At 36.3% G+C, this 16,325-nt stretch overlaps 1 long non-coding RNA gene and 1 pseudogene across 1 annotated transcript; both read left to right on the forward strand.

The window, feature by feature from the left end:
* The first annotated feature begins 9,135 nt into the window (after window positions 1–9,135).
* On the forward strand, window positions 9,136–11,661 carry LOC128570641 (uncharacterized). Its single transcript, XR_008375597.1, has 3 exons — window positions 9,136–9,229; window positions 10,001–10,082; window positions 11,158–11,661. It is a non-coding gene; the product is annotated as an uncharacterized LOC128570641 (long non-coding RNA).
* A 1,428-nt stretch (window positions 11,662–13,089) lies between these two features.
* On the forward strand, window positions 13,090–14,013 carry LOC128571061 (olfactory receptor 1A2-like; annotated as a pseudogene).
* Window positions 14,014–16,325: the final 2,312 nt, after the last annotated feature.

Below are 16,325 nucleotides of genomic sequence, written 5' to 3' on the forward strand. Positions count from 1 at the left end.
CAAATGTGAGGGCATACATTGGAGACTGGAACATATACTTGTAAATACACTCTTAATGTAATTCCCCTCTAAGAAGCTACCTTTAATCTTTTCAGTCAAAAAATTATTCTCAGAAATCTTGTAACAAATTGATGGTATATTTTATTGAGATTATCACTTTCAATGTGTTTTCGCTCCTTTTAGCAGAGGGGCAACCAAGCAGAGGGGCAACCCAGATTGGCAAGGAAAAATTGGCAATTTACTAACCAACCAAGTAAATTTGGAAAAGTCTTAAGTTCATGTACATATTAGAATAATACCTGCCCTGTCTCTACCCTTGGGTTTGAGGATCACAATAGCTCATGCTCTAAATGCTAGAAATCACTCTGCAAATGTCAATGTTTATTGGGCTATTATGTTTAATCATCCCTACGTTGTGTTAAAGCATGAAGGCAAGAGCTGTCTTAACACACCACACTGTACACTCTTGAGTACATAAGATGTGTACAATAATTATTGGGAGGAGTGAAATAAATGTATTAAAATATCTGTGTTTGAAGAGCGGACATTATTTACTCATGTATTATAGAGCTGGTATATCTTCTAGGGTCAGTTAGGATCCATTCTATAAACAAAAGTCATGCCCAGTATTTTTAAACAAAGAAAATTTAAAACAGAATTATATACTTAGTTGTATTCTAAAAGAGACTAAATGTGAAGAAAGCTCTGGTGTAACTCAGAAGTTATTAACTGTAGTAGTAAGTTACTTCCCCTAGGACTAAGGGGAAAAGGGGGCAAAAATGGTGTACCCCAACCTAGGAGTTCAGAGGAAGGATGACCACATATCTGGTGCTCAAGTCTCTAAATGAAGCTGCTGTAACAGCTTCCATTGGATCATTATTTAATGAGGTGACCTGAACTTTTATTATTGAGGGGTCTGAAACCTTAATAGTATTATAGGTTCTATCAATCTTTGATATTGGGCATGGAAACATTAAGAAGCACTCTAACATAGTTGTGATCATTGGCCTCCTTGTCCCTCATTGTGTAGCAACAACACAATGTCCTTGATAATTGGGGCCAGTCACTGAAACAAGTAGGAAGATCCCCTTTTTTCTCTGAACAAACCACAGAGACATACTACAACTTGGTTGATCTTAGTAGCATAATTTTAAGTTTAAAAAAAAATGTATACCCCATAGATTATTGACAAACATTTATAAGCTTAAACGACAAACACAATTTAAAAAACAATTTCTGGGCTAGATTACATAAAAATGTGTTAAAAACAAAAGCAAGGGGAAGATGTACATAGGTTCAAGATGAGAGGATTTTCATAAGAGTAGACGTAAGGGCATGAAAGAGGGAGTACAATTAGTTGATGGAGGTACTACTAAAATCCTAGTTTTCACACTGGATGGTGGATCAACGGGTCTTAACAATATTCTTATGAATAGATCAATAGATTGATGATTAATGACAGATAAATATACATAGGTAATAAACAAGCCCTGCAACAATGATGATAAGAATTAGTCTTGAGTCAAGGGTTGGATAAATAGAAAACAATAAAGAATAGCAGGAAGTAAAGAAACCCAGAGTTTAATTAGTCATCTCATAGAGCAATCTAAAGAAGAGAAAGTGAAAATAAGAACAAACAATCTAGATAAAAAGGTGATGCAGAAATAGAAACAATAAAATGTGGTAATATGATAGCGGTAAGGAAATAAATATATCTTCAGAGTCAGGGATGATGCATTAAACTGGAAAGAATACATTTAAAAGAAATACTGAACATGAAAGTAATTTTTAAAATTAGTTCTGTTTGGGACATGTTTTCAAGGTTACCTTTGGGATACTTTCACATAAGTATCTGATAAATTATAGAATTAAGATGTGGGGAAAGGTATGGTGGCTCACAGTTGTAACCCAGCACTTTGTGAAGCCAAAGTGGAAGGATTGCTTAAGGCCAGGAACTCAAGACAAGCCTGAGCAAGAGCAAGACCTCATCTCTACAAAAAGAAAAATCAGCAAGGCATTGTGAAAAGAGTCCCAGCTACTAGGAGGCTGAGGCAGGAGAATCATTTGAGCCCAGGAGTTTGAGTTTGCTGTGAGCTATGATGATGCCATTACACTCCAGCCTGCATAACAGAGTAAGACCCTGTTTGGGAAAAAAAAGGAAGGAAAAAAAAAATATATATATATATATATCTGTCTTTGTGTGAGTTGTGTATAAAACTTTGGGAGAGCTGGTTATTTAATAGAGCCTGGCCCATCCTCCTCTCTGTTTTTACGTCTTTCATCATGTCACATGCCTGTTCTTCCTTTGCCTTTGGCAATGATTGGAAGCCCCCTGAAGCCTTCCCAGAAGCACATGCTGGTACCACACTTATACAGTCTGCAGAATCATGAGCCAAATAAACCTCTTTTCTTTATAAACTACCCAGCTTCATTTCCTTTACAGCAGTGCAAAATGGACTAACACCCCCCCCAAAAAATAGACTAACATATCCCTCATCAAAAATATTTGTTGACTCCATAGACTGACTTGAGAATATCTTGTCTTGTCTTCTGAATAGACAGACTTTTACACTTATGTCATCTTTCTTACCAAACAGTGCAAGTATTACAATTTCATCCTTCACCACTGGACTCTAGTAACCGGTGGTGAAGGATGAAATCTATGTGTATTTGACTTAATAAGAAAAAATGAAAAATAAAATTAAATAAAATAAAAAATATTTCATTATGTAAGGTCTGACAGTTAAGTTCACAAACTTGCTACTGTGCATTAGCAGCACTGTACAAACAACCTGGTAAGGTCTCATCACCTTAGTATATCTGTGTCTCACAGCTGTGTTCATGCCAACCTATGGCAGTGTCTTGCTAAGTGTTGTTAATTATTGTTGTTGTGTGTTTCTGTGCTTTCACAAGAATGTCAAAACTTGAATTAATGAACAAACACTAAATTTCTTGTTAAACTTGGCAAGAGTGGAAATGAAATCAGCCATATTAGTCCAAGTTTATGGGGATAATGCTATGAAGAAAATAGCAGTATACAAATGGATTAAATGTTTTTCTGAGGGGAGAGAAAGTGTCATTGATGAGAGATCAGGGTGGCCAATAAAAAGGATAACTGGTGAAAACATTACAGAAAATTGTCAAATTGTGCATAAAAATCATCAGCTGACCATGAGAAGCAGAGCAAAGCAAACATCAATAGACAAACAGTTAGGAAAATCTTAACTGAAAGTCTTGACATGAGAAAGGGGTGGATCTTGCATCATGACAATGCACCAGCTCACAATACACTTTCTGTGAGGGAGTTTTTAGCCAGTAAACAAATAACTGTATTGGAACACCCTCCCTACTCACCTGACCTGGCCCCCACTGACTTTTTTCTTTACCTGAAGATAAAGGAAATATTGAAAGGAAGACATTTTGATAACATTCAAGACATCAAAGCTTGAATGTCCATACAGCTCTGATGGCCATTCCAGAAAAAAGAATTCCACAATTGCTTTGAAGTGTGAAATAGGCATGGCAGTCGGTTCATAGCTTCCCAAGGGGAGTACTTTGAAGGTGACCATAGTGATATTCAGCAGTGAGGTATGTAGCACTTTTACTAGGATAAGTCTACAAACTTAATTGTCAATCCTCATATTCACATTACCAAATGCTTACATACTTCTTTCCTACTTGACTCAGACCCTTCAGAGATGAAGAGCATACCAATTCCTTATAATAAATATATATATATATATACACACACACACACACACACACAATTGGTTCCTTCTATATACGGTATACATTGTACTATATATTATGTAAATATACTGTATATAGTTTTATATATTATATAAATAAAATTGATTCTCTCCCAAATACATGTCTATATGTGTGTGTATACATATATGATGCATATTATAAACAAAGATACATGTAGTAAAATTTCCCATTTTCCCTATGTATGTACGTATGGTGACTTTTGGGACACCATATATATTTTCATTTTCCAGAGAACTTTGACTAATACACTTTCTCTATTAACAAAAGCAATAATAGAAATAAAAATAAACTATAGCTGCTTTTCATACCTGCAGAGGAAAGGTGGCCTTCTGAGCTTCAAAGGTCCTGCTCTGACAATATCTTAAGATGAGAAAAAGCACAAAATAATCTTATTCCTGTTTCTAGTATAAAGACTTGTGTGAAATTTTTTAACTATAAGCATCCTATTCTGTTTTTAGGTAAATATAAATATGTCCATAAAAATGTTTTTTCAATATACAGGCGGTCCTCAAGATACAAACATCCCATGGATGTACAATTCATACTTATGAACAGTGGCTATAACAGGCAATAGGGAAATGTACCTGTTCTAACTTAAATACAAATTCAACTTAAGAATCTGTTGAATTGTATAGAACCTATCTTGTTCATAACCCAGGGACTGCCTGTGCTTTAACTTTCAAAGATCATTTTTATATCTTATGGAATGTAACCATTAATCTCATAGTGTCTCTGAGGCATGTTAAACCAATGGCCTCAGTTATTAATTAGAGAATTGACTGAACAATGATCTCAAATTTGTACCTCTGATTTCTGGAACTATTAGTACACGTAGTACCTGTTTTCTTTGATATTTGTTGAATTTCAAACTCATTTTTCAAATTTTTATTCTAGTATATTGAGAGTACAAATGATTTTTTTGTTACATGGATGAATTGTATAGTAGATAAATCTAGGCTTGTAGTGTTACCCATAACCTAAATAGTGTACAGTATACCCAATGGACAATTTTTCATTCTGCACACCCCTCCAAACCTTCCCCTTCTGAGCCTCCTATGTCCATTATATCACTGTGACCACACACATACCCGTCTCTTGGCTCCCATTTACAAGTGAGAATACACAGTGTTTGTTTTTTGTTGCTGAGTTATTTCACTTGGATAATGGTCCCAGTTCCATACAAGTTTCTGCAAAAGACATTATTTCATTTTTTATGGCTGAGTAGTATTCCATGGTAAATAATCACATTTTCTTTATCCACTCTTCAGTTGGTGGGCACTTAAGTTGATTTCACGTCTTTACTATTGTGAAATGTGCTGTAATAAACATATGAGTACAGTTATCTTTTTGATAAAATTACTTTCTTTCCTTTGGGTCAATACCCAGTAGTGAGGATGCTGGATTGAATGGTAGGTGTACTGTTAGTTCTCTGAGAAATCTCCAAACTGTTTCCATAGAGGTTGTATTAATTTATATTCCTACCAATAGTGTATAAAAACACCTTTTCACTGCATCTGAGAACCTGTGGGTTTTTGATTTTTTTTTAATAATAGCCATTCTTACAAGGGTAAGATGGCATCCCCTTGTGGTTTTAATTTGTTTTTCTCTGATGATTACTGATGTTGAGCAATTTTTCCTATGTTTATTGGCCATTTGTAAATCTTCTTTTGAAAAATGTCTGTTCAGGGCGGCACCTGTGGCTCAAAGGAGTAGGGCGCCGGCCCCATATAACGGAGGTGGCAGGTACAAACCCAGCCCCAGCCAAAAACTGCAACAACAACAACAAAAAGTCTGTTCATGTCTTTTGCCCACTTTTTAGTGGAGTTATTTGTTTTCTTTTCTTTCTGATTTTTTTGAGTACCTTATAGATACTGAATATTAATTCTTTGTCAAATGTATAGCTTGAGAATATTTTCTCTTATTCCATAGGTTGTCTGTTTATGCTGTTTATTATGTCTTTTGCTGTGCAGAACATTTTTATTTTAACTAAGCCCAATTTGTTTATTTTTGTTTTCGTTATATTTGCTTTTAGGGTCTTAGTCATAAATTCTTTACCTAGACCAATATCAAGAATAGTTTTTCCTAAGTTTTCTCCTAATATTTTTATGGTTTCAGGTCTTATATTTAAGTCTTCAATTTATCTTGTGTTAGTTTTTGAATTTCACTCATTTTTTATTTCTACTTAAAGATGAAATAGATATCTGACTTTAGTAGACGTCTTTTAAACTAAAGTATATGAATTTATGTCTCTTTCTATGCCATTATATACACCACATAGTTGATTTGATACATTGACTTCTTTTTTTCAATTCTATGAATATGTATCTAGTTAACTACAAGAATTAACCATACTTAAGCCTTTCTTTTTCTGTTTATAAACTCAAGAACAGAATAATAACTTGAGTCACCTTAAATTAACACAAGAATTAGAATATGTCTTACTTCTGGTGTTTTTACCCAGCATTCAGGTTCCTAGTCTTAATTAAATTATTCAAATATTTAAAATAAACATTATTAACAAAATTTAAATTTATGCCAATAAAATATTATTAAATGAAAATTTTCAGTATTTTCATGAGTATCATAAACATATTTACCAGAGAAATAACCCAGCAAGGTATAGAACTTTCAGCTATGAAAATTTGCTCTTAAAATTCACCATTCTTCAGTGTTTTCTGGTATTGGTGTTTTAAAGAGAGAAGTTTAAAGCCAATTTGAATCTTCTATTTCTCTTTATGTAACTGTTATTCTTTAATATTAAAATTTTTATTCATAAAGTATATTCTTATTACTAAAATACAAACCTCTCACTAGAGTACATTGACAGATATTTTCATTAATACACTCAATGGTACAGCAAGGCTTTCAATTTGTGATCTCAGGTTTTTTATTCTCTAAAATATAATCTTTTTAACTTTAATTGTTGCTTTTGTTCTATCTTTTCTGCTTTCTTTCTGTGGAACTACTATTTCTACATGACAGTTTCACATTCTTTTCAATGGTCTTCATTTTTTTTCCTTATCATTTTAAACTCTGTATCTTTTAATCTTCCTTGTAACACCTACACGTCAGTCCTACATGTTTTTAATTTATTTTACAGTAATTTGCCTAAAATGATAGTTAAGATCATTCTCTGCTTTCTATTTATTTCTGTCAGCTGTTTCCAGGTCAACTTTATTTTCATTATTTCTTTTCTTTTTTATGCTGTTGCTCAGTTTTAACATGGAAAAATAATTCCTAAAAATGTTTCTGTTCATTCTTAAATTGTGTTCAACTAAACATTTTCATTCTAAGTACTTAAAATGATAATTAATTTCTATTATTCTGCAAATATATTTCATAGATCATTCCTTTTTTAAAAATGTCTTTGAAAGAGAAGGGATTGAACCAAACGTGGAATTTTCCAACAAACAATTAAATTTAGCTTTTCACACATCCAGACATTTTTCTCTTTGAGGGATGAGTGGAGCATAATGACTCCTTTGATGAGTTAATGAAACCTTCAGTCACTGTCCATGGAAAATATTTACAAATCTTTGAGGGATAAAGGCTCATTTTTTTCATAGTTTTCTTCTATGCCATTGTACAATTCCTTGCCCTTAATAGGTACCAAGTAAATAAAACATGGAAGTAATAACAGATCCTGAAAAAGACACCAATGGTAAAACGTGATTACTAAGAAGAAAATATTTATCATGGGATGTCACCATATCCACGTCTGGGGAGTCCATGTTCAGGAAACCGAAGCATGATCTGAACACAGAGCACATAAGAACAGAGCAAATAGGATGGTGTAACCTGAAACACATCTAGAAGAAAATGAAATTGAACTATTGTTGTTTCAACATCCAGCATCTGCAGAGTCTAGCAGGAGATTTTGGAGAGTTGTCCAGAAATTATATGACTAATGTAGCTTTTAGTAAAATAAAAGCTAATATTTACTAAGTGCTAACTATGTGCCAGCTTCAGTTTTAAGAACTTTTCAGATATTCCTTTATTTGGTCCTCCTAACAACTTTATGAGAATGCTATCGTTATTATTATTAGTATTATTAGTATCATTACTATCATTGCAATTTTACAGATAAGTACCTAATTTAATAACAGTCCAATGTAGTTACAGCCAATAAGTGCAGAGCCAGGATTGAAAAGTAGCTAGAGCTCAGTCTTCACCATCATCCTCTATAGAAACATGGTGACCTCTCTGCCATGGGAGATGTTAAGTCATAGTATAATGACCATGAACCAAGGCTATTAAAAAAGTGGACTAGCTGGGCAGTGCCTGTGGCTCAAGGAGTAGGGCGCCGGTCCCATATGCCGGAGGTGGCGGGTTCAAATCCAGCCCCAGCCCAAAAAAAAGTGGACTAGCTATCAGGTCCTTTCAATCTCTGAAAATATAAAAAATTAGAAGACCTACCATCTATATGCTTAAAAACTCTTGCCCTAACCCTTCTCAAGTCAAATACTGGAGAAAAATATGAAATACATTAAATATTAAAATTCTTTTTTGCACACTAAACACCAGAAAAGGCTTAAACATGGGCTACAAGAAAGACCAACAGCTCAGTTACATCAAAATCCTGAGTAGGGGATAGAGAGGGATATTATTTAATGACAAAGTGGTCAATTCCCAACAAAAGACATAGCAATCTGAAAAATGTGTTCATCTATAACAAATCCTCAAAGTAATTAAATAGAGCAAAGATAATACAAAAAAAAAAATCCTGATAGCTCTCAAGAGGTGGTTCCAAGTTTGTACTGGACAGCAGGGAAGAGGGTTCCATGTTCTGACAGATGGCTGAATAGCTCAGCCTAGAGTTTGGACCCTGGAGACACACCCTCCAGGAAATCCTCCAGCCCATTCCTCCTCTTGGAAAGGAACTCTGGGAACTATTACTCTTGAGAGCCACTTTGTCACCTCAGGACACAGTCATAGAAGTGTATAATGAGTATCAATTACTCTGGCTTTGACCTGAATGAAAACCTGAGGGAGTTACGTTTCAGGAGACTTTATAACATAGAGAATAATTTCCAGTTTTCTATATGTTATGACCTGCCCTGATTCCTTAAGGAGGAAACCAGACTTCTCATCTTCAAGCTTCAGCCAGGACAGGACAAAAAGGCTCCACCCTTTTTGCTTCACAGTTAGGAAATTTAGGGCTCCTCTTTCCAAATCATCCTGGTATTACCTTCTCAGCTTCAGAAACAGAGGACCACACACCAGCTCGCCAGCATGTCTGCCTGCAAAAAGGAATGCTAGTCTAGCTGACTATGAGATTCCCATTTGTTGCGGGGGAGTGAAAGCCAAGGGCAGGACACTTGTAAACAGCTTCTGAGCTGACTCAACAGGCAGGGGCGGGAGACGTTGGAGAGAGAGCCTTTGTGACAGCAACAACAAGCAACAGAACACCAGCCACTGCCTGCGTAATATCCTTCAACCCTCACAAAACTCCCACAAGGTAAGTAGAATTATTATGTTACTTTATCAGATGGGAAAAATTGTGAATTGAATTATCTAAAGTCACTCAGATAGGAAGTAGTAAAACAAATACTCAAACATAGCCCTGACTCCAGTCCCCAAATTCTCAAGGTCAGATGGAAAAAAAGGCAGAGAGAGAGAGAGACAAAGACAGAGAGAGCACTCTCTCCTTCTGAGACCGCTTCTCCTTTAGCTTTCGTCCATGAGAACAGAATCAGGAAGGACACATTCTGGCTTAGTTGTCTCTGCCTGGAGCTCTCTCCACCTTCTGATGTTTTGTTGCATATGTGTAGGTGTGTACACACCAGTGTACAAGGGCACTGGCACAGCGTGTTGTCTTAGAAAGGAGCTATTAAGACATCATTCACTCCTACATACAAAGGGCATGTGAAGAAGACCCAACAGAAAATTCTTTTATTATCAAACACTGATGAGCTGAACTACCAGGGAGGCTGAACGCACTCAGGGCACAACCCCTTGGCCTTGTCTGCTATGTCTGGTACCCCTGGTAACAAAAGGAAGCACTTGGCTTCTTTTGGCCCAGCAAAACTGTTCTCAGCATTGTCTGTTTTGTGGTAGATAATCTCAGAGCACTAATCTCCAGGAAAGTGGAGTTCAGTTGCCCAGCATTATCTGGGACTCTGACTTCATCCTGGGAACCTTTAAGCTCTCGCTCTGCCCCTAGCATTCATGTTGACGCACCTCCTGGCTCCTCTCCCAGGTGTGTAAAATTCTGTGCCTTTTTCCCCAGGGTTTCAGTAGAAATCATCTTTCTATAAGGATGGCTACACTCTGGTGTCCTGCACTGCCGATCCTGTCCTGGAGTCCACATGGTCAGAAACCTTTCCTCTGATTCTAAGTTGCTTTTGATTCCAAGTAGGCTGTATCAACCTCTTCTCCTTTTCTAATCTATTTCTCTTACACTCTTTAATTCTTCTTATTACTTCACAGTTGTCCTTGCACCAGATTTTTCACTCCAAAATGTTGCCCTGCTGTCAGTAGATACATACCTAAACAAAAGGTCACATATCTCTGTTACCAGAGCGGGCTATTGCAACCCACCTCCACTTTACTAATTCTTCATACCTAACGAAGAAAGTCTGTACTTTCCTATGTTGATCAAACCCTCTACGCTGTAATCACAAATTTCTTTTTCTGAATGAATTCTTCCTACCTCATCCCTGTATCCCCAGCTCCTGATAAAGATTTGACACATTTCTGTCAAAAATTACCCTCACCTGAACAATTTGTCCCTGAGTTTTCCTCAAGGATAAGGCACTGAGACATCATCTGTTAAGTGATGGGTTGCTTGATGGGTTGCTTTAAAGAGGCAGACACAATCGCATTTGCCTTTTATAAGTATAATTTTTTTTTCCAGATGAGTTGCTTATTTATTCATTTCTCACATTTTCCATTGCATAAAATGATAAAAAATTAACATAAAAATCATTAAAAATATACAGAGTTAACAGAATTAAAATAGGGAAAGGCAACATATTAATGTTATGGACATAATCCTAATCATTTTCACTTCAGTGTATGTGTTATATTACGTATTATATAATTATTATAATAATGTACAGACTTTCCTCTAATGCCCTATGCAAAATATGTGAATCCTAGTAAATGTGGAATGTAAAGGTCTCAGCAAAATAACTAAGAAAATGCTACAAAAGCTATGTTAACTAATGTGATGAAAATGTGTCAAACGATCTATGAACCAAGTGTATGGTGCCCCACGATCATACTAATGTACACAGCTATGGTTTAATAAAAAGAAAAAAAAATAAGTATAATTTTGAGGCCAGGAAACAAATGTCTGTGTTATGCTTGGCTCAACACTTACAGACCCTGGGATTCCCATTCCCACTGTAAATAAACCCCCATTTATTCTCAACCCCTTCACAGGGAACACTCTGACTCCTACATTCACGAAAAGTGACCACGAGCCAGCCGTCTCACGGCCGCACTCTGGACGCGATTACCATCTCATGTGAAATCTTTATTTTAAATTAAATTTATTACAATGTTGTCAAAACATCAGAAAGGCAAAGAGAATAAGGTCACAAAACTTATCATCTGAACTTGCCAAATGTAAGAATATGGTCTTATTTACTCCACAGTTTTTAAATAAATAAATAGTATAGTTATTTTTTTCCATCCAAAATCTAATTTTTGCCCCTCTACCTCCAGAGACAACTGCAGCTCTAGCATTAGTAGTATACTGCCGTTCAGGATTTATACTTTTACTACATAGACATTATTATTTTAAAGATTACAATGTGTATACATTATGTGCTACAGCATTTATCCTCCAGTTTTTCTCAGTCATGTTAATGTTTTAAACATATTCATATGAATTCTTTCATTTTACTGTTATACAGAATGCATCAATAAGAAAATGACACAACATGCTTATCTATCCCTCCACTGGCAGACCATTTCTAAGTTTTCTGTATGACAATGAATGTCGTCTTGAACACGTGCTAAAACTTCCACAGGGTGTCCAACCTTTTTTCTTCTCGGCCACACATTGGAAGAAGGGTGTGTCTTGGACTACACATTAAATACACGAACACTTACAAAAGCTGATGAAACAAGAAAAGGTCTGTGCATATTTTTGTGATATCCAACACCAGCAAAACTGTCATGACACAATCCACATGTGGCCCATAGGCTGTAGGTTGGACACCCTCTAAGATGTAATCTAGAAGTGGAATTGCTGGTTGTTTTCCAGCTGGCAATACTAATTTCTCTATTTCTCCCTACACTTGAAATTGTCACATTTTTACATTTTACACACACCAAAATGAAGAATGTTAAACTGAATTTTGTTTTAACTTAGTTAAAGAGCTTTCCTTTTGGTTATTGGCCATTCCAGTTTCTTGTTCTATAATTTTTTTATTCAAACCTTTGCCCCCTATTTTCTACTAGAATTTTGGCCCTATTTTTTATGAGTGTGTAGAGCTGTCACGTATTCTGAATACTAATTCTTTATTGATTATGTGTTTACCAAATACTTCTTTCAACCCATGACTTAGCCTTTCCTTTTTGGTGTGCTTTTTACACAAATGTCACTGTTTGATGTCAAATTTTATAGTATTTTCTCTCGTTTTGTGTCTGGTTTAAGAAATAAATTTCCTATTCTTATAAACATATTTCTCTTATTTATTCTGAAATTTGGAGATTTTTCTCTCAATTAATCCCATAGGAATTATTTCTCTTCATTATTTTTTAAATGTGTATACTGTTGTTTCAACACTCTTTAGTAAACAGTCAGCTCATTATGTGATTAAATCCAGACGTTAGGGTGGTGGTGCTAAGATTGAAGGATGATTACATTCAATTCATAGATGCTCACTTTTTTTTTTAAGACATTCTTACTCTGTTGCCCAGGCTAGAGTGCCATGTCATCAATCTAGCTCACAGCAACCTCAAAATCCTGCCTCAGCCTCCCAAGTAGCTGGAACTACAGGTGCCCGGCACAATGTTTGGCTAATTTTTCTATTTTTAGTAGAGATGGGTCTCACTTTTTCTCAGGTTGGTCTCAAACTTCTAAGCTCAAGCAATCCTCCCACCTTGACCTCTCATACTCCTAGCTTTATGGGCACGAGCCACTGTACCTGGCCCAGATTGCTCACTTCTTAGAGATAAATATCCAGGGGTCAATGACAATTAGGCCAATTATCCAACAGACATTTTACCTAAAAATATTGTCTATCTATGGACTTAAAAACCTAGGTATAGACTGATGAAAAGTGGTGGATAAGGAAGATCATTACATACACTAACTATGCTAATAATTCTGGATTCCTCTCCCCTTTCATTGCTGAAGAAGCCATGAAGAAAGAAAATCATTCCTCTAACCTGGATTTTATTCTCCTTGGAGTTACAAGTAAGCAGAAGCAGGAATATTTCTTCTTTGTTCTCTTTTTGTTCATTTACCCCATCACATTGACTGGAAACCTGCTCATCATTTTGGCCATTCATTCTGACATTCGCCTTCACAACCCCATGTATTTTTTCCTTGCCAACCTCTCCTAAGTTGACATCTTCTTCTCATCTATAACCATCCCTAAAACATTAGCCACTATCTCTTGGGCATCAAAAACATTTCCTTTGGGGGATGGCCTAATACAGATGTATTTCACGATAGCCTTGGCTAATGCAGACAGCTATACCTTGGCTGCAATGGCATGTGATCGTGCTGTGGCCATTAGCCGCCCACTTCACTACACAACAATTGTGAGTCCTAAGTCTTTTGTTCTGTTAGTTGGTGGGTCTTGGGTGGTTGGAAATACCAATGCCCTGTCCCACACTCTGCTCACAGCTGGTCTATCCTTCTGTGGTAACCAGGAGGTGGCCAACTTCTACTGTGACGTTATGCCTTCACCTTAATGTGAAGATTATGTACCTAGGGGTTGTTGTTTTCTCTGTGCCTTTGCTATGCATTATTATCTTCTATGTCCAGGTCTTTTCCACACTCTTACAAGTTCCATCTACCGAGGGTGTGTTCAAAGCCTTATCCACCTGTGGTTCCCACCTCACAGTTGTTTCGTTGTATTATGGTACAATGATGGTCATGTATTTCCACCCTCTGACCAGTTATAGTCTAAAAGATGCAGTGCTAACTGTAATGTACATGGCAGTGACCCCAATGTTAAATTCTTTCATCTATAGTGGAGAAATATGAAGGATATAAAGGATAGGAAGGCTGCCCTGAAGAAACTCTTTAGCAAGGGAATCCCCTCACGATGGATGTGAGATTATACCCTGGATACTATAATTACCCATTAGGATGCACTTGGAAATACAGCTTTAATGTCATTGTCCTCCAATGAAAAACTCTTCAGTCCTTGCAGTCAGAAATTCCTCTTCCAGAAATTTAGTAACAATTAGACGAGACATTCAGTGAAATTACCACTTTGCATACACTTTTGGCAGTGTGGCAGCAAAAATATATTAAGTTCGTGTCTGAGCTAGAAAGTCTGAAAGTCTGAGTTTCTGAAACTAGAAAGTCTAGTCAAAAGTTTCAATTTCCACATCTACATATTAGGAAAAATAATATCTGCCTGGCTCTATCACATAGTGTGTATCACAATAGCTCGTGCTTAAAGGCTACAAATCACTATTCAAATGTAATTCTTATTCAGTTTAGCCTGCCCCTTCTCTCTGGTGGCAGAAGCTATGTTAACACATCTCTTTCCTTCACTAACTCAATCATATAAAATGTATCTAATAAATGTTGGTGAAAAGCATAAAATGTATGAAAAGATTAGTCTCTGAAATACGATATGATAATGATTAAATGTAATCAGACTCCACATTATTTACCCATGTGTATATTTCATATATTTATAACAATATTTAATAGAGGGCATTAGCTACATAGGTGTATACTGAAAGAAACCAAAGGAATGAAAAGGCAGATGCTGAAAGCACCACACAGTATTAACTGTAGGAAGGAGATACTTCTCTCAAGACTAGGGGAGCAAAGGGGTAAAAGCAGTATTACCAGAACCTAGGAGCTCTGAGAGGCTAGAACATTTCCGATGGTTGGGTCTCTGAGGAGAGCTGCCAAACAACTTGCACTTGGTCCTCACCTGGTGAAGTAAGCCAAATTTTCATTCCTATGGGATGAGTCTCAGTAATACTGCATGGACTTGTTTGTTTGGTTGGTTGGTTGGTTGGTTGGATGGTTGGTTGGTTTTTTTGGTTGGTATAGTTTCTATTCATCTCTTTGCTATTGAGCATGGAAATACTAAGAAGTAAAGAAGCACCCTAGCCATACTTTTAACCATAAGCTTCTTTGCCCTCATTGTATAGCAGCAATTTGGTAATTGGGGTCCTTCCAGCTAATAGACAAATCTCTTTTTTCTTAATGACCCCCAAAAACATGCTATAATTTTGTTGTCTCTTAAAAACATCATATTAAGTTGAAAACCAGTAAATCCTAAAAGATTATTATTGATTCCCTGTTGTAATGTTATAAACAACTAAAATAATCAAAAATATATTTTTGTGGAATATACATAAATGCTATCGAAGCACACTAAAAACAAAAAGAAGGGAATGAAGAGGGACTTTATCTAGCAAAAGCAAGCAGTGTAACCTAGTTCTTTGTACCCTCAGTGATTCCCCAACAATAAAAAAAAGGAAGAGGGGAATGATGAGTATACGATTCAGGATGAGAGTAAATTCAAGAGGTGAGACTAAGGGAATGGAAGTCAGGAGTAGTATGTAATTAGAAATATGTTAGAAATACTAATGTTCTAATTTTGATGTTAGATAATGGGTCATTGGGTATTCATGACATTATGATAGAGTAATAGATTGATAGATAGTAGATAAAAGCTTTGCATGCTGCAGTGATGAAAGGGTGAGGACTTTATCTTGAATCAAGGATTAAATACTAAGAGGGCAACAAGTCAACACCAGGTAGTGATTAGACCAAGAGTATAATTAGATAGCCCTTAGAACAATCTGTGGAAGAGACCATGAAGACAGAGAAAGGCTCTAAATAGAAAAGTAATGTGGAAATAAAAAGAATGGGATACAGCAATTTTTATGATAATTGTGAGTAAGGATGCCTAGAAGGTTTTGAGGTTAAGTCACTAAAAGGAAAAAGATTTTTTAGTGGAAATAGTGAACAAGAGAGTAATTTAAGAAAAATAAAGTCGGGCGGCGCCTGTGGCTCAGTCGGTAAGGCGCCGGCCCCATATACCGAGGGTGGCGGGTTCAAACCCAGCCCCGGCCAAACTGCAAAATAGCCGGGCGTTGTGGCGGGCGCCTGTAGTCCCAGCTACTCGGGAGGCTGAGGCAAGAGAATGGCTTAAGCCCAGGAGTTGGAGGTTGCTGTGAGCTGTGTGAGGCCATGGCACTCTACCGAGGGCCATAAAGTGAGACTCTGTCTCTACAAAGAAAAGAAAAATAAAGTCAAGAACAAGGTGTCAGAATAGGAAGCCCTGTACTTTCCTCCTTACTACCCAAAAATACAATTTAGAAAAAATTCATGGAGAAATTTCCCCAGTGGGAAATCCTAACACTAATTGAAAAGTTTCCATTACCTCAGGCAA

Source organism: Nycticebus coucang, chromosome 18 (genome assembly GCF_027406575.1).
Source record: "Nycticebus coucang isolate mNycCou1 chromosome 18, mNycCou1.pri, whole genome shotgun sequence".
NCBI lineage: Eukaryota > Metazoa > Chordata > Mammalia > Primates > Lorisidae > Nycticebus > Nycticebus coucang.